Raw genomic sequence first — 27798 nt, 5'->3', positions numbered from 1 at the left:
GTAACTGCAAGGATGGTTTCTAAACTGTTTTCCTCTTATACAAGAAAAATCTCATCTCTTACATGGGTTAGGACTTGCAATTGCAAGTCATGTCATCATCTCCCTGATGTCATGGTCCTCTTCGAGAAGGAAGGACAAACCACAAGAGTGCCAAGTGACTGGGAGTGAAGACATTGATTGTTACATCCATTTTCAGATCCTGTCTCTGGGATTTTGGAGCACCATAATTGTTTGAGGGAGCAAAAGGAGAAAAAGGAAGTGGAGAGAGAATCTGACTCATGCTATGACTGACTTTAGACATGTTCTCTTAGAGATTGCACCCTGATCTTCATGGGCTTGGCTGGAAGCATTTCTGAGACAATCTTCCTTGCACGGGTTATCATGATCTCATATAATGAACAAAGTTGCCAAATTTTGCTCATGACTTGAATTTCTGATTTAACAATTTTCTGAGCCACTACCCAGAATTTAACTTATTTGATAAGTGCAATAAACAGGCTAACACTCTGAGTCTTCATTTAGTAAGGTGTAGTCTATAAAATAAGGCAGCAGATGATTACTTGGGGCCAGGATAGGCCTTCATTCAGCCAAAGCCCAGAATGTAAGACTGATGAGATGGGTATATAGGAAAGAGGGCACTCTGTATGGTAGGCTTGGTTAGGAGGAATTTGTTTGTTAGGCAAACTTCTTTCGATTTTTTTTCCCAGAAGCCTTTACTTTGAGGAAAAAAAAGATTCCATTCTTCTTACTTTAAATTACTTTATTTTGCGCAATTTATGTTTTCATTCAGTAAGGGTGGTAATTGTGCTGAGATGCAACCTACCATATTGTCATCTTGTAAGAAACCTTTCAAGAACATTTAATGATGAAACTTGAAGACTGAATTTACTTTGGACCCTGGAGTTTAGGAAGATGGGTAATCTAGAAAAAAAGTCTAGAGTAGAACTCAGGATTTTTAGATTGAATATTCAGAATTGACATGATAGTTACTTCTGTAGCTTCCTCCCATTTTTCCTAATTCTAAGGTCATGCAGAGCAAGTCCAATACCTCCTAGACATGCCAGTGCTTCACATACTTTTAGACACACATTATGCCAGGCTTGAATCTTTTCCTTAGACTAAACATGCCCACTTCTTCCAACCTACTCCTATATGGCCTGCAATAGAAGCCATTTACCATTCTGAATGCTCAATTCTGGGCTTTCTCTAGCTCATCAATATCTTCCCTAAACTGTGGTATCCAGAATGAACAGGATATCCCAGAGGTGATACAATGGCCAGCACTGAGGACAGCAAGACTGTTACTGCCATGTTCCTAGAAGTTAATCCTCTTTTAATGCAGTCCAAGACTTATAAACATTTTAAATTGCTGTATCAGATTGTTGGCATATTAAATTTGTTATCCATTAGTCTCACTCCTGGGGCAAATAGGTGGCACAGTGAATAGAGTGTCAGGACTACAGTCAGAAAGATTCAGCTTCCAAGTTCATCTCAGACCCTTACTAGCTGTGTGACCCTGAACAAGTCATTTAACCCTGTTTGCTTCAGTTTCCTCATCTGTAAAATGAGCTGGAAAAGAAAATGGCTAACCACTTCAGTATCTTTGTCAAGAAAATCGCAAATGGGGTCCTGAAGAATGAGACACAGCTGAAAAATGATCTGACAAAGCTTCCCTCCTGACTTAAATTTTTTTTTTAATTTTTAGGCAATTCAGGTTAAGTGACTTACCCAGGGTCACACAGCTAGTAAGTGTCAAGTGTTTGGTCTGAGGCTGGATTTGAACTCAGGTCCTCCTGACTTCAGGGCCAGTGCTCTATCCACTGTACCACCCAGCTGCCCCATGACTTCCACTTTTTAAAAGACAACCTGATACCTAATTATGCTTTTACCAATGTGGAATAGTTATAAACTTAGATTCAGAAGGGATTCAGAAAGGATTGTTTCATATCCTGCCTCTGATACTTACCTAGTATGTTACCATAGCAAAGTCACTTAACTTTACCTTCTTCATCTGTAGAATGGGTGGAGTGAAAGCATTTACTACTCAGAACTATTGTCAGGACCAATTAAAATAATGTTTTTAAGGAATTCGGCAAATCTTAGAGCCACATAAATGCTAGCAATTTATTTTCATTGTTATTGCAGTCTTCTCACTTTTTGAATGGGTTTCAAAGAGGAAGGCTCTGAGTCCAAGCTGTTCATTATCTGCCATTATTATTTTATATTTAATGTCCTGTGGACTATTGCATGAGTAGATAAAATGACAATCTTTTTGAATTGAACAAGAGCATTCAAATATAAGCTCATCTCTAGATTCACTGAAAGCATTTTTTAAACGACATCAGTAACAGACAGGATGGCAGGGATGGCATGTAGTCCATCTGTTCCCACGTTAATTTATTCTGCTAGGTGTCTTTATTTTGAAGTGTTTTCTTTACATGTAATTCATGAATTAGACGTGTTTGCTATGGAGTCATCTATTTAAAATGTTGTTCTTAAGTTTTTATGGATCTGTGTTATATCTTGACAGATGTGGAAAACAGTTCTGCCTATAATGGTACTCCACTACTAATTTATTTACTGAATTCCTAAGATTATTTTGGGGTTTATATTTGTAAAATTGGAACTTATAAATGGATAGTTTATAACTGGTTCTGTTGTATAATCCAATGCTCTTGATCCTTTCTTTTTAGTTATCCAGTATATGCTAAGGGTTTTTTTGCAACATGCAACATGTTGCACAGTTTCCACTACTTCATGGCTTAAGATGAATATCAATTACTCCAGGTCCCCTATTAACTTAAATTACCTTTTTGTAATTCTCAAGGTAATGATATGTGTGATCCTGAATTGTTACCATAAACCACTCCGTTCCTATAAACAAATCTCCATGAAAACCATTCGTTCAAACCTTGTCAATATATCATTGGTTGAGTTCCTAAAGAAGTTGCCCAGGGAAGGTCTTTTAAGTCTACTCTTGAGTCTTAGCTTCCTCAAGGTTCCATCCAGAAATAAAGGACCTTCATTTAGATTCTGAAATTTTAGTGATGTATACTTACATTCAAATATTTCAACTTTACCTCTGGATTTAATCTTAGAGGTTTTGGTTTCTCTTTTTCTTTAGCATACAATAAGAATTTTATACTTATCCAGTCCAAATAACATTTTGTTATTGTTGGAGAAAGTACCTATGAGCTGAAGTAGATTTTCAATTGATTCATATAACTTGATGTCATCTATGTATATCTAGTGACTAATATGATGTTTTAGTATGGCAGCCTCTTTGACTTCAAACACATATCTAGTTCTACTAAAGAATGATAAGAGATTTAATTCTAAGCAGAACCATAGAGAGCTTAAGCTTTCTTCTGAAAGATAGCATGTATGATATACACTTTTCTTCACATTATTGTTAGTTATGTGTTTCAAGCAAAGAATAGTTTTTCATGTGGACATAAAATATTCTATTGTCCTAACTTTGCTTGTATCCATTTTATACTTGGGCAGTGCATGACTAATCCATGAGTGCAGAACTGAATCAAAAACTTTCAGGAATTCAATAAACATTGTGGTGATTTCAGGTGGTTTGTTCACTAAACATCAAACTGATAATGATTTGATCTTTACATGCCTGCTACTTTTTGGGTCACTTTATTTGCTTCCAGCTACTATATATTTTTTTTCTTGTTAAGTGTTTATACATTTATTAAGTAATATCTTTGCTGAGAAATTTTTTATAAAGTACATCGTGTATTTATATCTTAAGAGGTTGCTGGTGTTCTTTTTATTAATCAAGTTGTGATGCCTTGTGTTCAGAAAGATGATATAAGATTTCTATCAAAGAGGAAGTGGTTGAAGAATTTTGCTAGTAATTTATGCATCATTCTGAAAAGTTTGAGCCAATAATGGATCATATTCAGACTCACTGCTTTCTATTTGTCTGAGGAAGCTAGTGTCAGTGTCTTCCCTTGATATAATGTCCTTCATTATATCAATGCTCTGCAAGTTGTGTGTGTGTGTGTGTGTGTGTGTGTGTGTGTGTGTGTGTGTGTGTGTGTGTACTTGAACTTCAGCTTTGATGAATTACTTTGGACCAGAAATTTTCCATATCTTTCTTTAGGAGTTCTTTCTATCTCTCTCTCTGTCTCTCTCTGTCTCTGCCTCTGTCCCCCTACTTTCTTACTTCTAAAGTTCCTCTATCATAGTTGCTTTTTTAAAAAAAATTGTTGTTGGATTGCTTAGATAATAGGGATCTGGGTTTAAAAATGAAGTTATTTCTTATTATTATCTCACATTGAATTGCAATGTGTTATTTTCAGATTTAGAATGCAAGATATCATGGACAAAAAATATTATGAAGTCATTGTTTCTGAGAAGTATAATCTGTTTCCAATTATGTTATGTGGTAGTATTTATACATAAAAGAATTTGTATCTTCATTCAATGTGTTGACTACTTTTATTGACTATTGTTTTTCCTCTTTTTTGTCCTTTACTATAAAGGAGGGCTCAGTGTGATGGGGAGAGAGGCAGGATATATTGGGAAATATAGGTATCATAAAAACAAAAGTTTTCAATTATTATAAAATTTTTAATAAACATAATTCAACAATGAACAATTAATCTTTCTGCAATTATTTGTCTTTCTTCATTTCTGCAGAGTGTTTTGTAGTTCCATCCAAATAATTCCTGAGTGCCTCTTTATAGGTTGTCTACTATATATTTTATAGTCACTTTGAATAAAAATGTTTTATATGTCCTCTTGCTAGACTTAGTAATATATATAAAAATTACAGGTTTATTTGATATCCTGTTATTTTAAGCTGTTAATTATTTTAATTATTTTACTAGACTAGGGCTCTCTAACTAAAACATTGCATCATTTGCAAATTGCAATGATTTAAGTTTTTCTTTGCCTATGTTTATTCTTTCAATTTCTTTATCTTATCTTGTGGCAATAAGTAGTATTTCTAGAACTATCAAACAGTAGTGATGATAATGAACTTTGATTTATCCTGCTCTGATTGAAAAAAATTCAAGCATTTCTCCATTACAGAAAATGTCAGGTTTTAGATACTGTTTGTCAAGGAAAGGTCCATTTATTCCTAGATATATTTTTAGTGTTTTAATATATGAGCATTATATTTTGTCAAAAGTTTTTTCTGCATCTACTGACATAATCTGATATTTATGACTATTTTGGCTTTTAATACAATCTATTAGGTTCATAATTTTTCTAATGATGAATCAATCAATGCATGGGTATTTCTTAAATGCCTATTATGTGCTTAGCACTGTGCTCACTAGAGATTCAAGTATAAATACCCAAATTATCTACTTGAAATGAAGTTACATTCTAATAGAAAAGATAAGTACTTAAAGAAGCATAAGCAACACAGCTATGGAGCTGATAAATTCGTTTGTATTTGCAAAATAAGTAAAAACAAATATTTTGAGAGGGGGAGTACAGATAGTTGGGAAATCAGGAAAAGTTTCTTATAGAAAATAGTCTTTGAGCTGCATCTTTATTGAACAGAGGTGTTCTTTGAGGAAGAGATGAGGAAGAAGCACATTCTAGCCATCAGGGATGGCCACCATAAAAGCACAGAGACAGGAGATGGAGTGTCTTAGAAAGAACAGTAAGAAGGCTAGTTTGGCTATGTTGAAGAAGAGAGGTAGTAATGTCCAACGAAAATAAAAAGATGGATTGGGGCTAGGTGTGTAAGGTTTTAAAAGCTAAAGAGAGGAAATTTTTATTCCTATTAATCTAACCTGGTTATATTAAATATTTTTATGATATACTTCTATACTCTCTTTGCTAACATTTTGTTCAATTTTTTTGCATCAATGTTCATTAAAGATATAGATCTACCATTTTCTGATTTATCTCTTCCTGGTTTGAATATCAAGATCATAGTTGTTTCATAGAAGGACCTCGGTACTATATTTATTTTCTCTATTCTGGGGAGGAAGTAGAGTTTATTTATGACTGTTCAATTTCTTTCATTTTTTTTGAGATTGGGTTATTTTAATTTTTTATTCTATTAATCTAAATGTTTCACATTTTTGTAAGTGTTCATCCATTTCATTTAATTATTGTTTTTTTACATATAATTGGGCAAAAATATTTCTAACATTTTCCTTTATTTTTTCTTCATCTGTTGTGATCTATTTTTTCATTTTTTATTCTGGAAATTTGGTTCCCCTCTTTCAAAAAAAAACAAAAAAGAAAGAAAGAAAGAAAGAAAGAAAGAAAGAAAGAAAGAAAGAAAGAAAGAAAGAAAGAAAGAAAGAAAGAAAGAAAGAAAGAAAGAAAGAAGAAAGAAAGAAAGAAAGAAAGAAAGAAGAAAGAAGGAAAGAAAGAGGAAGGAAGGAAGGAAGGAAGGAAGGAAGGAAGGAAGGAAGAAATATACTCCTTAAATTTCTATTGAGTATTTCCCATGGGTCTAATACAGATGTGGGGAACCTGCAGCCTCAAGGCCACATGTGGCCCTCTAGGTCCTCACTTGCAGCCCTTTGATTGAATCCAAACTTCACAGAAACAATGCCCTTAATAAAAGTATTTGTTCTGTAAAACTTGGACTCAGTCAAAAGCTGTACTCAAGGACCTAGAGGGCCCCACGTGGCCTTGAGGCTGCAGGTTCCCCACCCCGGTCTAATATATCTAAATTTTCTAAAATTATATGCAGATTCTTAACTTCTTTCTTCTCTATCTGCTTTTGTTAGACGTGTTTAGATCTGAAAAGGGAAAATTTGAAGTTCACAACTATCTTTTTTTTGTTGTTGACTAATTTTCACTGCAGTTTGATTAAATTTTTTCCTTCAAATGCTTAAATGTTATGCCATTCAGTTCATATATATCTATATCTACATATCTATGTGCATGCTTTCTATAGTAGAGGCATAATAGATTCTATTCAATCCCTCACTTTAACTCTGTGTGGATCTGTTCCAAGAGTTTTTTTTATAAACAAGATATTTTTGGGTTCTTCTTTCTAATCCATTCTACTACCTTCCTCCATTTTATAGGTGAGTTAATCCCATTCACATCCATAGGTTAATTGCTTTTTGTTAATGCTTTTATTCCTTCATCATGTTCCATTAAAATATTCCCTCCTTTTGCTTCCCTTCTTTAAAAAGAAAAAGAGTGGGGCAGCTAAGTGGCATACTGGATAGAGCACTGGCCCTGGATTCAGGAGGACCTAAGTTCACATCTAGACTCAGATATATGACACTTACTAGCTGTGTGACCCGGGGCAAGTCACCCCCATTGCCTCGCCCCCCAAAAAAATAAAGACAAAAAAGAAGAAAAAGAGAAAAAAAAGAAATGGGATCAACACTAGCAATATATAATTGAAACAATTTGATACTACTTCTCTGCCCTCCTTTGCATTACTGTGCTAAGACCTGTATTACTAATATTTATTTCTTTTACATCTTTTTAATACCATTTTATGGCCAGCTCTTTGTAGTTAAAGTTTTTTTTTTGTTTATGACTATTTCCTCTGTATTGCTACCCTCCAATTAAATCCTGCCATCCCTTCTCTATGTTCTTGACTGTTTCTCTGTTGAATTTAATATATTTTTATACCAAACTCTATGTAGGTGTCCAACTTTCTTTACCCAAGTTCAAATAAAAGTGAAATTCATGAAATTCTTTCTCTCCTTCCCACTGATTCCATGTGAATATATCCTTCTGGCTCCAAGTCCAACACTCTATCCACTGCATCTCCTAGCTAAAACAAAAGAAAACACATCTCTTTAGCATTGTAGTCTTTCAGTGACTTTGTATGATTATGAAGCATGGGATATTAAAATACTCAAAGATTGAAATTGTGTTACTGGTAAGGCAATGAAGAGAGATATAGTCAGCATTACTACACTGATGCATGTCAGTCTAGCCTCAGACACTTTCTAGCTGTATGACCCTGGACAAGTCACTCAACCTCCACCTCAGTTTCCTCAATGGTATAATAGGTATAATAATAACACTTACCGTCCAAAATAAAATGAGATAAAACTTGTAAAATGTTTGGCAAACCTTAAAGCATTATCTAAGCATTAGTCATTATTGTAAAATAATATTGACACTGGGTTCTTGAAGATTATGCCAATGGAACACAAGGACTAGGAGGTCCTACTGAAGCCAGAAGATGATATTTTATTTTAGATATCACATCTAATATTATATGTGTGTATGTGTGTGTGTGTGTGTGTGTGTAAATATAGTATTTTTCTATAGAAAGGCTTTGCATATGGGGCATGGAATTGGATATTGCCTAATGACTAGCCTATTTGGTTACATTCATAACTTGAAAAGAGGCTACCAAATGATTACACACACACACACACACACACACACACAAACGTGTGTGTTTACATCTATCTCTTCAGATAGATACATCTAGATCTATTTATCTACATATCTATAGATAGATAGATAGATAGATAGATAGATAGATAGATAGATAGATAGATGTCTGCAACAACTCCTGAGGCAGTGTGGTACAGCTGAAAAAATTTTCATTTGAGAGACAGAAGTTTTGAGTTCAAACACTAACTCCATTACTTACTGTCTATGTGGGCTTAAATGGGTCACTTAAATCTCCATGGGACTCATTTTCTTCTTTGGTAAAATGAAGAGTTGGACTACATGGCATCCAAAATCCCTTCCAGTTCTGAGACTTTATCATCCTATGCAACCATCTATAAATGTATAATGAGGCTTCAATCTGCAGCCTCCTCTTTCTGCCTTTGAAATCACATCTTTTGAAAATGTCATGCATGTTGCTGATCAAGTTATCTAGCACATGGATTGTTCCATTAGAGTCAGTCTCCCAGTGATTGTACAAAGCAACGTCTGGAATAAGGTATAGGGAACTGGAATTTAATCTGTTGTAAAACTCACAGTGCTTTCCTGGAATATTAGAATATGCAATCATGATTCTGAAATGGTGAAATACCTAAAAAGGTCATGACTTTGGCTTTTCTGTTTGGGTAAAATAACTACAGCGAAGTGCATTGCAAGCCTTTATATGACCCGTGGAATAAAAACACTAAGTAAAAGCCAAAAGGAAGTTCAGCCTGGGGAAATTCTCAGGGGAACAGTTCCTTGCTCACCCACGCTTCCTGTTATCTTTTAGCAGCCAGTGAATGGGGGTGGTGGGAAGGCTTGGCAACTGCTGTTAAAATGGCAGGACCTGAGTGGCTTACTTAGAATTGAGGGTTTTTTAGAAACTAATCATTAAAAAAAGAAAAACTAATCACGGAGGTTATAGAGCAACCAGGTTTAGGGCATATATCTTTGTTGGGGCGTGTGTATGAGAAAGGATCAATGAGAGAGAGAGAGAGAGAGAGAGAGAGAGAGAGAGAGAGAGAGAGAGAGAGAGAGAGAGAGAGAGAGAGAGAGAGAAAGAGAGAAGGAGGGAGGGAGGAAAAAAGGAACAATGGAAGGAAGGAGGGAGGGAAGGAAGGAAGGAAAGGGCAGAAAAAGACAAAGAGATGCAGAGAGAGGCACAGAGAGAGACAGAGACAAAAACCAAAACAGGGACAGTGAGTCAAAGACAGAGACAGTCAGAGACAGAAAGAGAAAGGGGGCTGTGGGTATGGGGAGAGAGAGAGAGAGAGAACTTTAGATAGTGAAAACTAGATCATCTTACTATTTTACCATTAGTAACATTAAAATGATACTTTATTTTTTTAAACCATAGTAATTTCTAGTTATACCCTTCCCCCATCCAATGATCCCTCTCTTATAGCAAAGAAAAACAGTTAAGCAAAACCAATTGACACAGTGTCATGTGGTACACTCATCCCCTTTTTCATGAAAAGAAAGAGGTATATTTCTTCATTTCATTCATGAGGCCAAGATCGGTCATTATAATTACTCAGTGTTTGGTTTTGCTTTAGTGTTCTTTTCATTTACCTATTATAATCATTGTGTAGATTGTTATATTAGGTCTGTTCATGGCACTCTGCCCCTATTTGTAGCCATCTTCCCACATTTCTCTGAACTCCTCATATGTGTTGTTTCTTAGGGCACAATAATACTTTATTATATTCCTAACACATAGTTTGTTCAGCCATCCCTCCATTATAAGATCATAGATTTTTGTGCCAGAACATACTTAGAGATTATCTAGTCCAAAAACTTCATTTTACAGATGAGGAAACTGCTATGTAAAACAACAAGAGAAAGATAAATGTACCTATGATAATTTGCAAAAAAAAATTAGAGATAAATTCACCATTATTTATTCTTTGTAAAGGATAAATTTTAGAGTGATCAAGAATTCCAAGAAGCACAAGAAGTAAATTAACTTGTACATGCCCCTTTGTAGTTTCCCTGTTTCCATAGGAACTAAGATGCCCATGTTTGGTTAAGCTTTCTCTCCATTAGACCAGATTTCCACTGTTTAATCGACAGAAAAGTGGGTTACATGCATGTCAAATAATGCCACTATATATTCAATAAATGTTCAATGGCCACCTATGCTACATTAGGTGCTATGAAGGACACAAAAATGTATAAATAAACACATGGCAACCTTAATTAAAAGAAACTAGGAAGTGCCTAGTTTTAAAAATATTGATAGGCTAATTATAACCCATTCTTATAGGCACAGTGGTATAGTATAGTATAGAAAGTACTAGATGACCTAACAATCAGAGCTATTCAGAAGTAGAATGAGCTGTCTTGAGAAGTTCTGGGCTCCTTAGAAGTTTTTTTTTTTTTTGCTTGTTTTGTTTTGTTTTTGTTTTTTGTTAGGCAACGGGGTTAAGTGACTTGCCCAGGGTCACACAGCTAGTAAGTGTTTCCTTAGAAGTTTTTTTTTTTGAAGCAGAGGTACTTCCTAGTTCCTCTAAATTAAGGTTGCCATATGTATTTATTACACATGTTTTTGTCCTCCATAGCACCTAACAATGTAGGTAGTCAGTGCTCATTAACTGGATAAATGAATGGTATCATTGTTTGTCATAGATAAAACTGTCTTTTCTGCAAATTAAACAGTGGAAGGCTGTCCTAATGGAGAGAAAGTCTTACCAAACACAACTATCTTAGTTCCTAAGCAAACAGTGAAACAACAAAGGAGCAATTTACTTTCACTTACTTTACTTAAGAAAGGAGTTAATTTACTTTCTGTGCCTCTAGGGATTCTTGCTAACTCTGAAATTTGTCCTTTTCAAAGAATTAATTAATCAATTTATTTTACATTTAAGAATGAATAAATAATGATTAATTTTCCTCTAAAGTGAATTGCAAATTAACATAGGTACATTTATTTTTTTAGCAGAGGTTGGATGATAATGGGAATTTCTCTCATATATAAACTGAACGAGACTACTGGGGTAGGCAGCCCTGGAGCCTAAATATAGTTATTGAGAAGTTAAATGTCTCATTGAGAAGTTATGACTTGCTCAAGGTCATTGAGGTAAGTATCAGAGACAGGATTTGAACCCAAGGCCTCTGACTCCAGGATCAGTGCACTTTCCCCCTTACCATTCTACCATCCTAGGCTCAGAAGCCTCCATATATTCCAATCTCAACATTTAAAAATAATTAATACAATAGAAACTTGGTAAGGTTTACGAGGGATGTATTGTCAAAATGATGCTTTGAGCTATATATGAGAAATTAAATTTTTGCAGTGGAAATATTTACATCCAAGCATTTGCTAGCACTGTAAGTGCCTTTCCAAGAAACTGATATTTGACAAGCATTATGTTTGTATCTTTCATGGTTTACGTACTTCAGAATGGAAGGAAACTAGCTTTCAAAACATTCCTAGTCTGCTTTTTCAGTTTATTTGTTTTTCAGTCCTGTCTGACTCTTTATGACCCCATTTTGCTTTGTTTTGTTTTGCTTTTATTTTTGGCAAAGATACTGAAGTGGTTTGCCATTTCCTTCTCCAGCTCATTGTACAGATGAGGAAACTGAGGCAAAGAGGTTTAAGTGACTTGCCCAAGGTCACACAGCTAGTAAGTATCAGAAACCAAAATTGAGCTCAGGTCTTCCTGACTCCAGGCCCTGCACTCTAACCACTGTGCCACCTAGCTGCCTTCCTTTTCCGTTTACTTTAGCATAATTAGAATAGCTATATACTGTCTTCCTTCAATACCGTTAGTGTTCAATGCTGCTTGTCTGCAATTTAACATATCATTTTGAAAGTACCCAATCAGCTGTTTTTTACCTGTTTCCTAATTTCAGATCGTTCAATTTTCTTTCTCAAGGCTTAGGAAAGCGAGATTATGACTTTCATAGGAGAATTTGTGAGTGTAGAACGTAAGCTCTTTGACGGTAGGGATGTTTCTCTTTTTGTTTTTGTATTTCTATCATCAGCAGTGTCATACTTTTTGTTTTAATTTTCAGGAATATGGAATTTCTTCCCCTAATGCAGATTGGCAACTATTCCATAAGACTTACATCTGTCACCCCTCTATCTCTAATCTAGGGGCATGTGTCTAGGTACAGAATAAGAAATTACTTCTTTGAAGAGAAGGGTAGTCTTTATCTTATACTCATAGCTTAGCCCCTTTCCACCAAATACAGGTGGCACAAAAGATTAATATGAATAATGAATTGCAAACAAATCCATTTATACAAGTAAAACAGCAAACAGAAATTAAAATTCTCTACATTAGACTATAAGAAAGAAAGGGCAAGGGTAAATGACCTCTTCAACTGTCAATGATACAAGATTTCAGCTCAAATCATGAGTGAGAGTATGATCTCTTTCAGCAGTCTCTAGAGTTGCAAGCCCTGGGGATCAATGAATGTGATAGGGCCAGTTTCCCATATGTCCTTTGCTTTGAGGACTCCTGAGGACTCCATTCATAAGTTCTTGACTTACTTCTGTCTCGCTTGCCTCCTTTGAAATCCTTCTCAAAGTCTTTGTACATGACTAACGTAAGCCCCTCACTTCCCACATTAGGTTTTTCACAGCCAATTAGGGTTCATGTTTACCTCAATGCATGTAGCATGCAACATAGGAATAGCCTACAGTCTTACCTGGGCGAGAATGGGTGTTACTCTGAGGAGGATCACGTGAATTTTTGAGAGGGTGGAAGACAAATGATACATTACTATTGCTATTATTTTAAATGAAAGAAATAGAAGGTGTTCTTTTGAACATAGAGGCAGCTTCCAGGGCTCAAAAACAAGAGATCTAGCATAGGAAGAGCCCTTTAACACTTTCTCATCCAGCCTCCTCCTTTTACAAATTAGGAAACTGAGTCCCTGCCAGGTGAAGTGGTTAGAAGTTATGACTAGATTAAGACCCAAGCTCACATAAGCATGGATAAGTAGCCAGAACAATATTTAAACTCGAGTCCTCTAATTTCAAACTCAACATTCATTCTAACAGGCCACCTTTTCTGATCGATGTGGGCATTCTGCCTCCTATTCTATTTAATTGTGCTCATGCTCCTAACGTGATTCCTCATTTGGCTACTCTTTTAGGTGCCCCTTTTTCTGTGCCTTTATTTCCTTTTTAGTCTCCCAGTGGTGCTCTAAAGACTGCCATTGAACACTGATTGGCTTTTCTCTTTCTCCGCTCTCTCAGTGGCAGGAGGCTTTTGATGACTTAAAGGTTGTCTCAGTATGGCCCATTATCTCAAACAGTCTTGAGAAATTCTCTGCTCCCTGAAGCTTACTGTGCTCTGAAAAGTAGGCTCGATTTAATAGACTGTCCTGGTGTTTTTATGTAAGTGAGGATCTCAGAAGCAACTTCCATGGGATTGCAGGAAGAAAGGGAAGAAAGAACCTGGCCTGTGGGAGGTGTGGAGGTGGGGAGTGAATTAACATTAGGGGAAATGCATATAAAAAAAATCCCAGCAGTTCCATTGACTTCCAGCAACTGTCTTTTGCTAGGGTTAAACCTACTAGAGGTTGAGGTATGAACCATTTCAGGTGACGCAAAAAATTACTCAGTCATTCAAGAAGGAGATGAATATCAGTCACCTGGGGACCAGATCCTCTTGCCTTTTCTAACTGGCTGTATCTTAGCCTCTTTATCTACTTATTGGATTGGTCAGTGACCATATCCTACTTGCTTGGAGATGCACACCAGAGAACACACATGATCCATGACTTAAAGATCTTAAATACCAATGGGGAAAGCAAGGTAGAGAAAAATGTCATCAAGAGAAATATGTAGAAAAATAGATACATAGATAGAGCATTTATTGAGGGAAGGTGAAGGAAGGACTAAGCATTTATATGGTGCCTACTACGTGCTAGGCACTGTGCTTAGCACTTATGACAAATATCTCATTTGATCCTCACAACTCTTCCAGGTAGGTGCTATTATTATCCCCATTTTACAGTTGAGGAAACTGAGGCATTAAGTGACTTGCCCAGGGACACACAGCTAGTTAGTGTCTGAGGCTGGATTGACTCCAGGCCCTTTGCTCTATCCACTATGAAGCTGCCTCCAATTTATTTATCATTTACTATGTGCTATAAACTCTGTTAAGCACTGAGAATACAAAAATAAACAAGCAAGACATTCCCTGACCTCAAGGAGTTTACATTCTAATGGAGAAAGATAGTACCTACAGGGCTGCTCAAAAGTGGGCATTGTTAATAGAGTCCTGCAAGGGAACATAGTGAAGAGACAGCCAGAAAGTGGCCTACAGGCCTGGGTCCTGCAAAGCAAGGCAAGGCAAGGCAAAAAACCTCAGCTCTCAGAGCTAGTGGACTCAAGGGCAGATTCCAAGGTTCCTGTGGAGAGGAGGTAAAGACAGATGGTGGTCCAAGTAAAAGAAAAAAAAAGCAGGCAGAAAATGGACAGGTGAACAGTGAGAGGCATGTTAGTGACTATATGAAGGGCATACAGGGATCAAAAATTTAGAGCTGGAAAGGACCTCTGAATCCAGATCCTTCATTTAACACATTAAGTAAATGAAATAGAGAGAGATTAAATGACTGGCACTGTGTCACACAGCAAGTGAGTATCTGAAGTAGAACTTAACCAAAGTCTTCTTGACTCCAGTCTACTGCCCTACCCACTATACCTCACTGTCTCTACTCTGGGTTGGAGGATATGACAAAGCAGATAACAAATAGGAAGGGCACCAGCAAGATCTATTCTTTTCTTGGGTTTTCTTCTTTTTCTATATTGGTTTTGATGGGCTAGCATCTGAAAACTACTGAAGTGGAAGTCCTTTCTATATCTCTCTATAGCTATCAGTAGGCCTTACCTTAGATCACCTTAAAAAAGATATTTTATTTTTCCATGAGAATCTTTTCCCAAAAATATTTATTTATTTATTTTATTATTCTTTTCTTTTTAAACTTTGAGTTGCCAATGCTCTCCCTCCCTTCCACCCCTCCCCCACCCACTGATAAGGCAAGCAACATGATAACAATTATACATGTAAAATCATGCAAAACATGTTTTCATATTAGCCATATTTTTTAAAAGCAAGATAAATTAAGACAGTGAGAAAATTACACTTCAATTTGCACTCAGAGTTCATTGGTTCTTTCTCTGGAGGTGAATACCATTTTTTCATCATTAGTCTTTTGGAATTGTCTTGGATCTTTTTTTCAAAAAAATTAAGGCACAGTGCTTTTTTTTAATATACACATTGTGTATAGAATTATGAAATTATATGTCATGGAGATTTTATCCTAAGAAGGCCTGTATAAATAAATGGCCAATGAAGATTACTAGACTAATTAGTCCCACTGGCATTTCTTTTTTTAAAAAAAACTTATTTAATATTTTCCTTTTTCCCAATTACATGTAAAAACAATTTTAACATTTTTTTTCAAATTTTGAATTCCAAATTCTCTCCCTCTCTCCCTTCCACCCTCTTCATTGAGAAGGCAAGCAATTTCATTTAGTTATACATGTGAAGCCATGCCAAAGGCATTTCCATGTAAGTCATTCTATGAAAGAAAATACAGCCAAAAAAAAAAACCAAGAAAAATAAAGTACAGAAAAAGTAGCTTTGATCTGTACTCAAGTATCTTTTATCACAATTGTCTTGGATCGTTGTATTGGTGAGAGTAGCTACATTATTCATGGTAAAGCATCATACAATATTGCTGTTACTGTGCACAATGTCCTCCCGGTTCTGGGCATTTCACTTTGCATCAGTTCATGCAAGTCTTTCCAGGTTTTTCTGAGAGCATTCTGCTCATTATATCTTAAAGCACAATAACATCCCTTCACAATCATATACAACAACTTGTTTAGCCATTCCCCAATTGATGGACGTCCCCTCAATTTCTAATTCTCTGCCACCAATAAAAGAGCTGCTATAAATATTTTTACATACATAAGTCCTTTTCCTTTCTGGTTTTTTATCTCTTCGGGATACAGGCCTAGTAGTGGTATTGCTTGGTCAAAGGGTATGCATGGTTTTATAACCTTTTGGGCATAGTTCCAAATTATACTTCAGAATGGTTGAATCAGTATACAACTTCACCAATAATACACTACAATTTTAATTTTCTCACATCCCCTCCAACATTTGTCATTTTCCTTTTCTGTCATATTAGCCAATCTGACAGGTATGAGGTAGTAGCTCAGAGTTGCTTTAATTTGCATTTCTCTCATCAATAGTGATTTAGAGCATTTTTTAATATGACTATAGATGGCTTTAAGTACTTTGTCTGAAAACTGCCTGTTCATAACCTTTGGCCTTTTATCAATTGAGAAATGGCTCTTATTTCTATAAATTTGACTCCATTTTCTTTATGTTTGAGAAATGAAGTCTATCAGAGAAACTCACTGTAAACCTTTTTTTTTACAGTAATGATTACCAGCTATGTATTTCCTTCCATCCTAATTTCCTGTTTATCCTACTTTCTCTCTCTCTCCTTTGACCCTGTGCATTCTCAAAAGTGTTTTGCTTCTGACTTTTACTTGCCCCAAACTGCCCTTCCTTCTATCAGCTGCCCCCACCTCTACTTTTATTCCCTTCTCTTCCTACTTTCCTGTATGATATGATAGTATTCCACACCCAGCTGGGGCCTGGTCTGCTGGACAGCATTCTTACCTTGGTGCAAGAGACCTTTCCTGAATGCCTTCTAAGTTGTCTTGAGCTGGAAATTGTTTCACTCCATTATTTTTGTGGGTGATGTTGCTCTAGAATTTGTTTTCTGGGGTGGGGAACCTGTGGCCTCAAGGCCACATGTGGCCCTCTAGGTCCTCAAGTGTGGTCCTTCAACTGAATCTAAATAGATCTTTTAAGAGGATCTGTTCTGTGAAGTTTGGATTCAGTCAAAGGTTCCCCACCCCTGGTTTAGAGTCATTATTTAAAGGTATTTTGAAGGGGAGCTCAGACAAGTCCCTGCCTTTACTCCCCCATTTGGTTCTGTCTCCCCACCATTGGTATTTCTTGAGCTTCTCAGGCTGACCCCATTGCATGCTCCTTCTGAGAAAAAGCAGCATGCACCTTTCCTAGTTCCTTTGTGCTAGAGAATCCCATTTCACTGCTTATAGGAACCATTTGTCTTCCACACTGGCAAAGCTCCTGCTGGAGTTTTGTCATAGCTCATATCCTGGCCCCAAGGAAGTATTGACCTGAAATTCCTCATGATATTCTTTTTTCTACTTCTTTAAATAGCTCAAGGGAGTGATGTAGGATTCACTGGCCTACCTCTATTTTTTTGGGCATATATGACATTGGTGTATTTTTTTTTTTACTTGTAAGTCATTGCTAATAAAATGTGGCTGCCCACTCATATGCAACCTACATCTTTCTGTTGACTTTTGGGTTACTTGACATTTTCATTCATCTGAGATCATTATATTCCATAATTCTCGGCCATGTAGAAAAAACTGGGAAAATATTGGTAATAAACTATTGAAGAGAAGTATTTTTATAGCAACAAGCAACTTATGGTCATGAAAAAACTGTCCAGTTTTCCAGTTGTGATCCTGACTGATTTCTCTTATTTTGGTTCAGGCTCCAATTCATTTTCTGGTTCAACTCCCTTCATTGTAGAGATTAAGAAACTGAGTTTCTGAGAGGGTAAGTGTTAGATGTTATGATTAGAATAGGGCCTAATGGTCACACAAGTATAAACAAATAGTAGGACCAATATTTGAACTCAGCTCCTCTGACTTCAAATCTATAGCAATTATCCACCTGATTTATGTATTGGACTAATTCAACAGGTTGAATTTTCAAATACATAACATAATTCAAGCAGTTTATGTTTTTAATCCACTTCCTTTTTCCAGAGTGGAGAGGTTAATTCCTTGATGTTATTTCTCTTTTTTTATTCTCTCTTTTTAAAATACTTATGGCCTTCAAGGAGTAAGTTTTATAATATTTTCGGACCTGATGCAATGCATGCCATCAGTAAATGGGAGTATTTGAAGAACATTGTTATTTTATGTAGACTGTGTATAGGATATTCATGGCAAAAATTTAAATAATACAAGACACTATGGCAGAAGTGACTGTGCAGAAAACTACTCAGCATCTTGCTGAGTATTAACACCAAAGAAGACATATGTTCACATTTTTCCCCCAATCTCATTAAGAATAAGTATGAAAGTGAAATTAGTTTATCCATCCATCCAGGAAAACCCAAATGGATGAAAACATACTATCTAAATGAGACATGCCAAATGAAAATACAACCTATTAAGTTTTAAAGTGATACTTTGTTAAATAAATCAATAAAGTGATACTTTGTTAAATATTTTGTTAAAATGGTTAAAATAGACAAAGGTGATATTATAATCTTTGTTTTTCTCAGCTAGTTGCATGATTTTAAAGTACTTTTTTGTCATAGTGAAAAATGGAACCAAAATAGAGGTGTTTCTACTGGGGAATGACTAAACAAATTAAGGGATATGAATATAATAGGATATTGTATCACAAAAATAATGAATATGAGAAATTAAGAATGTTGAATGAATTAGGAAAAACATAAGAAGAGCTAATCCTAAGTGATGCAGAGTGAAGAAAGTAGAACCATAAGAACTATGTACATAACTACCATAATTTAAATTAAATTAAATTTAAATTAAATTAAATTTAAATTAAATTAAATTAAAATTAGAACCAAAAGGCAGCTGAATTCAGATTAGCTATCATAGAAAAATTCATTTCCAGGAAACAATGGATAAAATGTCCATTTTTCCTCTTGGTAGAAAGGTGGGGGGCTGTAGGCACAGAACTTTGCATATGTTGCCAGATGTAGTTGTTTTGTCAGTTTTGCTCAATTTTTGTTGTTACAAAGGAAGGTTTGATTGGAGGACAGTATATTGGAAAATTACTATGACTTAAAACAACAAGAACCAAGGTAAAAAAAAAAATTGTTTGTGAAAGATTTCCTCCCTTACATCTTCAACAAGGATATAACTGATCTGTTCATAGACTATTCTAACAAAAATTTGAGAAAGTAGGAATATGGGTTGGGTGGTTACTGATGTCTTTGGTAGAAACATGATCAATGATAACTTCCATAGTGGGGAGGAGGGTGTTAATTTCTTGAAAACTGATCCCTTAGCGACCTTAAAATTGTGTTGTCTCTGTGATTTCCTTCTGTATGTGTGTGATCAGGTGACAGAGCCCTTCTTGCCTTCATTATCTTAAATACTGTTGCCACTTCCTCATGCAGCATCAGCTAATGAGGTGACAGAATCTGAATGTGGTTGGTTCTATTACCATTGACAATGAGACTATATCTTTAGTTATAATAATACAGGCAGATTTACTCCATTTTATTTTGTATTTATCCTGTATATTACTTGCTTTGTATATATTTGTTTGCATGTTGTTTCTCATTAGCTTATAAGCTCCTTGAAGTCAGGGCTGTCTTTTACTTCTTTTTCTATCTCTAGCATTTAGCACAGTACCTGGCACAAAGTAGGTTCTTAATAAATATTTATTGATTACTATTAATAGCAATACAAATAATAATGACAGCAGCATTTATATAGGGCTTTAAGTTTCCCAAAACACATTGCAAATATTCTCATTTTATCCTCACAACAATCCTGGGTGGTAAGTATTATTACTACACCTCATTTTGCAGATGAGGAAACTGAGGTAGACAGAGGTTAAGTGACTTGCCCAGGGTCACACAATGTCCATAAATTCATTTATGTTTGTTGTCCTTCTAGTTTCTTTTCCAAACGCTCTAGCGATGAGCTGCGTTAGCTGGAATTCATGGTAAGCTCTTTGTAGACACTTTAACTTTTTTCTGATGCTTCATAAAGTGATTCTATTTGTAATCATATATTCTCTTGATCCTTAAAGTCATGCATATGAACTTACACTTTAAACCAGTATTACTCTTGACCACCATGTTTGTTTGTTTGTTTGTTTGTTTGTTTTTTGTTTTTTGTTTTTTTGGCCTGGCAAGGAGATCACAGATATCTTATCTGAAGCAGTTTATGACTCTAACTTTCCTCATTGTGGTGGTTGGTTTTACATTGCTTAACTTCTCTAAGAAATGGTGATAGAAAAAAATGACCTTACTTTTGTCCATTTACCCACTTTTGAAGCTGACAATTTGTTCAGATGGGTTGATTTTAATCTCCTACAATGCTTTCTCATTTTTGTCCTTTCTTCTTAGGTGGTATGTGCTTTGACCTTCACTTAAACTATTCAATGATATATGACTGCATATAGACAGCCAATTCTACTCCATGTTGACTACATCTATAAACAGTCATTTGCTGCCACTAAGACATAATCAATTTCACTTTTTGTGATGTCAATAGGTATTTACCATGGCCTACAAATTTCAAGGCTCTTCTTGAATAAAGTGTTGATGACACACAGACATGAGGCTTCTGCTTAATACTCTTTTTTTAAAATTGATCTCAAATCATTTTTTCTGCCCTTCCCTTTGCTTATATTTGCATTGAAATCACAGACTATTATGTTATATGCTTACACATCCTGAAGTCTCTTGTCAAGCTCTTCACAGAATTTCTTTACTGATTTACCCTCTCCATTTGATGTTGGTACACGGGCAACAATTATATTTGTTTACCCATGATTATTGTGAACACTACAAGATAAGATGACCAAGTGTCGTGGAGTCATAAGATCATCAAATCACATATTTAGATTTGAAAGGGAACTTAGCATTTATAAAGTCTAATCACCTCATTTTACAGATGAAGAAACTGATACTCAGAGAGATTAAATGTATTGCCCAAGGTCACATAACTAGTAAGTGTCATATGAAATGTTATTTCTGGTTGTCTTTGGGTACACAATGAAAACAATTTCATTAAATCCTTTATTAATCTTTCCAAGGAAAACCTATGAGCCATTCTCCTATTTTGCTTTAATTACTTTAAGCATTCTACTTTGATTTGTAATGAAAAAATCTATGTATTTGTATCTCTATGTATCTATGTATCTATGTATGTATGTATGTATGTACATATGTATGTATCTGCCCATCTGTCTGTCTGTCTATCTATCTATCTATCTATCTATCTATCTATCTATCTATCTATCTATCTATCTATCTGTCTGTCTACCTATCTATCTATCTCTGGTTTTATTCCTCCGGTAGTGTATCAATTTGGTTTTTGGACAAAATTCACACATTAAAAGAACCAACAACTAATATTTTAGCGGGTATAAGAATTGTGTGATTCTTAGCACCCTCTGCCCCTTTTCTCACCATTTTATGCCTACCACTGAAGATTCAGAAATAAGTTGTATAAGACCGAGGGCCAATTTATATTTTTGTGTGTGTCATGATACTAGAGAAGGAAATGGTAAACAATTCCAGTATCTTTGCCAAGAAAACCTCAAATAAGGTTATGAGGAGTCAGACATGATGGAAAACAACAACAACAAATGTGTCATGATATGGCCAAGAAATTATTTAACTAGTGGCCAGCTATCTGGTGATGAGTCTCTTCACTCTTAGCTGGCTGGCCTTTGGACCAATGGCATGTTGACGTACCTATACTCAACGTCTTTCCAGATTTATGGAATTTGCCAGATTTTGTGCCAGAATGTAAGGCCATTTATTATAAATAATACCTTGCAATTTTACAGTAATTTAATTTGGGAGGGCACTTTGTTATTGTTACACTGAATTGCCTGTTAAAATGCGTTGTCTAACATGTGTAAGCTATATCCAATTGCTTGCCTTCTCAGCAAGGGGAAAGGGTAGGGAGGGAGGGAATTTGGAACTCAACATTTAAAAAAATGAATGTTAAAAAAATTTTACATGTATTTGGAAAAAAATAAAACATATTCAAAAAATGTATCACCACTTTTGTGCTTATAAAAAGCCTGTAAGACAGAAAGGCTTGGTCACTATTTCCACTACATAGATGATATGTTAAAAATCTTTTTCTCATGACCCCTCTGATGTAAAGAGGACTCTGGATTTCTAAAAGCTATGTTAGTACAACACAATATCTCTAAGGTTCTACCAAATTGGAAAGACTTCAAAGACAGTTCTGATGGTTGACTGTGTGTCTGTCCTCTGAGAACCAGCTTACCAACCCACCACATGAAGTATGGATACTTGGAAAGGAATTTTTTCACCCCAATCATCCATGAAGATTATTTACTAAGGTTAAGAAAGATTACATTTGCATTGGTGAAAGGAATACCTACACAAATGAAATAATAGCTTTGAGACAATGTAGTGTGGTGTGGTGGTGCTCAAATGCTGGCTTTGTCACTACCTTGAGCAAGTCACCTAAGTTCTCTGGGCCTCAGTTTCTTTTGTCCAAATTAGGGGCTTGGACTAGATGATCATTCACATTCCTTAAAGATCTCAGATCTCAGATCTATGATCCTGCGATCCTTGAAGTATTGAGTTATAGACAATTCAAGAGAGGCATGAAAAGGTTAAAAGGTTAAGATACTCACCCAAGGCCAAAAAGCTATAGTCAAAAATGTGATAGACAGACAGATAGAAAGAAAGAGAGACAGACAGAAACTAGAGGCAGATAGATGATAGAACATTTATTAAGCATTTACTATGTCCCAAGCACTATGCCAAGTGCTAGGGGTACAAAAACAAGGAAGCAAGACAGTCCCTTGTCTCAATGAGCTTGCATTCTATTAGGAGAAGACAAAACAACATAAAGGGGAAAAGGAAAGAAGGAAGGAAGGAAGGAAGGAAGGAAGGAAGGAAGGAAGGAAGGAAGGAAGGAAGGAAGGAAGGAAGGAAGGAAAGAAGAAAGGAAGGAAGGAAGGAAGGAAGGAAGGAAGGAAGGAAGGAAGGAAGGAAGGAAGGAAGGAAGGAAAGGGAGGGAGGGAGGGAGGAATAAAAAATGGAATCAAGGAAGAGAAAGAAAGAAAGGAAGGAAGGAAGAGAGAGAGGGGAAGGGAGGGAAGAAGGAAGGAAGGGAAAATATTAGTTCTAAGTTGAAAATGGAAGAATTTTTCTGCAGAGGATGACACCTAGGATGATCATCATGGGATCATCACAGTCGAACTCCTAATCACAATGACACTAAAAACAAAACAAAACAAAAAACCCAAGGCAGAATTGAGAAAACAGCTCTCATCTTATATACTACCATAACCAGGAAACCTGTGTGGAAGTGAAGCAGACTGGTCAGCGAGGGGAGAGTAAATAACAAGGCCGGTCCCTTTCAAGATATGGAGCATCTGTAAAGGGACTCATCAATCATTGGATTGGCCTCAGGATAGAAAACAAATTCCTACCTCCCAGAACCTAATACTCATGCTACAATCAGAATGTTGTAATTCTGTATTGGATAGGCAGAGAGAAAAAGTCAAAATCATGCCTCGGTCTACATTTTAGTCTCTTAAATTGCTTGGATGTGTGTATGTTATAATTGCTTTTAAATAGTGTTTGAGGTTTCTTCATTATAAAATACGGGTATAAATAAGTAGTTAGGTCCCATAAACTTTAAAGAGTGAAAGCTTTAAACTGCACTAAAATTTTTGGGACACCCTGTACTATGAGATAACCCCCTCCAGTCTGACAAGACTCTATTAAGATAATCAGTGGGAGTAAAGTGACTCACCACAAAAATTCATCAGAAAAATAAAGAAAAGATTATATTCTTGTTAATAATGGAAAATACAAATAATGGCTGTGTAATGGAGACCCATGCATCACAGAAGCAGTTTCTGTTGGTTGGAAAATAAAGAGTTCTACTTCTTAGTACTTATCTAGCAGCAGGGGATCATTATATTTGATAGCTCACCATTCAATTAACATTATCTCTTGATTATTTCCATAAACTATATTAACAACATAGGCAAGTAAGTCATTGACGAGAAGGGTTACTTTTACATGTTCACTCTTATGCTTCCTGGGATCCTTTTGCTGATGAGTTTTATTTTTTTTATCCTAAATACTAAGCACAACTGATAATATTACCATAGGATCATTTCTCTTGTTATTAATAAGACTGCTGTGTGTTGTATTCACTAGTTCTACCACTATAAACAATCATTTCACCACGCTGAGCCTCAGTTTCCTCACTTATAGAAGCTGTCTAGCAATACCTGTGATCCCTACCTCATCAACTTGTAAAGATTCTCAAGTTAATGTCTAAAAAATGCTTAGTAAACCTTAAAGCACTACATTAATGTCAGCTATTATTAATAATAACTGATTAATATTAATGTTTTCACATAGTAATAGTTTAATAAATGTTATCTCATTCATCTCTGTGTAGTAGCAAAGGGAAGAGGGTAGCTAGGTGGCATAGTGGATAGAGTGCCAGGGCTGTAGTCAGGAAGACTTGAGTTCAAATCCAGCCTCAGATATTTATTAGCTGTGTGACTCTGGGAAAGTCACTTAACTCTAAAGAATTGGATATGACTGAACAACAAGTAGAGAGAAGAAAGGAACAAGCATTGATTAATTATGTACTATGTGCCAGGCACTGTGTAAAGCATTTTGTAAACATTAAATCATTTTACCTTCATAACAGCCCTGGGAGGTAGGTGTTATTATGCCCATTTTACAGTTGAGGAAACTGAGGCAGACAGATGTTAAGTGACTTGCTCAGGGTTACACAGCTAGGAAGTGTTTGAGGCTAGATTTGAACTGAAATCTTCCTGATTCCAGGCTGAACAGTCTGTTCACTTGTGTCACCCAGCTAGATTTAGAGTCATAAGAGTTGCATTTGAACCCTGCCTTGCCATCCGTATGACCTTAGGTAAATCTCTTAACCTTTCTAGTCCGTCAGTTTTCTCATTTGTAAAATAGAGCTAGAGGTGGGATTTGAACTAGAGGATCCTAAAAGTTGTCTTAAAGATGTTCTGCTACCATGTAGCATGGATTTATAGCTGGGATGCATCTTAGAGTTCATTTAGAACAATTCTCTCATTTTATAATGGAGAACACTGAGGTTATATGATTTCCCAACATCACACAGTTAGTAAATGATCCATGCAGGATTTGAACCCAAATCCTCCTCCAAATTCTGTGTGTGTGTGTGTGTGTGTGTGTGTGTGTGTGTGTGTGTGTGTGTGTGTCTACTGCTTGATAATGCACTCTAGTGGTAATTCCAGACCATACACTGTGGTCCACTGGTACATCCATTAGGCTCCTTTGTGATTATTTAAGTTATACAGGATAATAGAATCTTGAAGTTGGAAGGCACCTTAATGATGATCTAATTTGATCCCCTTATTTCATAGGCAAAGAGCTATCTCATCTATCTCATCAACTATCACTTCTGTTTCATTTCACCACATCAGTGGACTTCCTCAGTGAGCCTCCCTGGTGAATCCCTTCCACTCACCCAATAGGATATGCGGGTACAGAATGCCTGGGCCATAATCAAGCTGTCCCCAGGGCTAAGTGGAACAAAGACATTCATAGAAAATCAGAGTTAGAGGAGATCTCAAAAATCACTTCTTTTCTCTTTTTTGCTTTGTTTGTTTTTGTTTTGTTTTGACTAGGAGAGAGAATAGAAGGTAAAGAACAAAACTGGTAGTGAAGAGGGGGAAAGTGTGTGTGTGTGTGTGTGTGTGTGTGTGTGTGTGTGTGTGTGTGAGAGAGAGAGAGAGAGAGAGAGAGAGAAAGTGAGACAGAGTAGTCTCTGTGTCCCAGTAATGTAAACACAAAGACAACATTGAAGAACAAATTAATCCACAATTAGCCAATTAGTCTAAATTAGGGGAATGGTGAATATAAACCATTCAATGTAAATGAAAACAAAAGAAAACAATTCCCTCCTTAACCACCCAAGTGCAAAGAGTTGAACTTGCAGATGTTTCAAGTGGTAGGGACAGTCAGTCATGGACATGAGCAACTTTGGGGAATGCTGGAGTGTGCTGTCTTGAATCAGTATAAAAATGAGCGGTGGCTGTTTAGAAAAAGGGCTAATGATGAGTGAAGTCAAACAGTTCTGAAATGACATAACAAAATGTCAAAAGAAATTTAGGAGATGAAGTAATATGTGGTGAGGCGTCATTTTTTTCTTTTTTCCCTGGCCCAGAAGGCTGATATAAGTTAAGGATTCATGATAATGCCTAATCACTGCCAACACTGATCACTACATCGAAAAGGTCAGAGATTTAGTTTGTGGGAAAAGGTGATTAACTATAAGAATGATAGTTGAACAGTTAAATTTAGATCAAGGACAAAACTCATTTGGAAAAAAAAAATTGAATGTGAAAAAAATATTTCCAGCAAGATCATGACACATTTTGAAGTTAATCATAATTTATCCATTCATCTATTCAGCAAGCATTTATTGAATGCCTATTCTGGATGCATCAGGCACTGTGCTAGATGCTAGGGATACAAAGGCAAAAAAAAAAAGAAACAATCCCTTCCCTCAAGAAGCTTGCATTCTTTTTTGGGAAGATGCAACCTATTTACATAGAAGTAAATTTATAAAAATATACAAAATAAGTATTTTACTTCTTACCTCTGAAAGTGAGAGGAGAACACTGACAACTAATTGGGCAAGGCCTAGTGAAGGCAAGGGTCTTTGAATTTAGCCTTTAGAGGAGTTAGGGTCTCCTAAAGGCAGAGGTGACTTCTGAATCAAATAGTTATGTTTGACAACTTTTAGTTCATTTTCTAAACAGACCTTATGGAAATGTGTGGATATCTTCAGTTTCAAATTCACACTCAAGAAAGTCTATGTGGCCTCAAGTGGTCAGAGAACCAACATTTCGGTCAGGAAGAACCTGGAATCCAGTCATGCCTCTGAAACACACTGCCTGTGAGACCCTGGGCAATAAATCACTTAACTACTTAGTGTCCTAGACTACAAATGATAGGACAGCCATAGATCATCCTCATTAGGAAGGGAGACAGAGTTTTCTTTCCAGGGACTCCTCACACCAACAAACTGATGAAATCAGAGGAACGCAGACAGACAGACACACACACATTTATACTCTCACATTCCAGTCACTCTTTTCTAGTTGAAGGATTGGAGCAATGGTATTGAAATAAAAATAATAATATTATCTAACATTTATTGCACTTTGAAGCTTGCAAAGTGCTTCACAAGTATTAATTCATTTTATCCTCACAACAACTCTGGGAGGTAGGCGATATTACCCCTATTTAAAAGCTGAGGAAATTGAGACAGACAGAAGTTAAGTGACTCATCCAGGATTACACAACTAGCAAGTAGCCAAGGTTGAATTTGAACTCAGAACTTCTTGATATCAGGCTCAGTGTTCTGTGCATTTGTGCATCTTCAACATGACAGCTTTTAAGCTCATCATAGGCTTAAACATCTAGAATTAGAAGAGACTCAGAGGTCATCTAGTAGAATGCTCTCATTTTACAGATGAAGAAACTAAGAACCAGGGATGCTACCCAAAGTCACACAATGAACAAACATCAGAGGTGGGATTTGAACCCTGGACTTCTTTTGTGGAG

The sequence above is a fragment of the Phascolarctos cinereus genome, unplaced genomic scaffold (genome assembly GCF_003287225.1).
Source record: "Phascolarctos cinereus isolate Bilbo 61053 unplaced genomic scaffold, phaCin_HiC Scaffold_4;HRSCAF=312, whole genome shotgun sequence".
Taxonomy (NCBI): Eukaryota; Metazoa; Chordata; class Mammalia; order Diprotodontia; family Phascolarctidae; genus Phascolarctos; species Phascolarctos cinereus.
The sequence above is the reverse complement of the archived record's forward strand: the minus strand, read 5'-3'. Positions refer to the sequence as shown.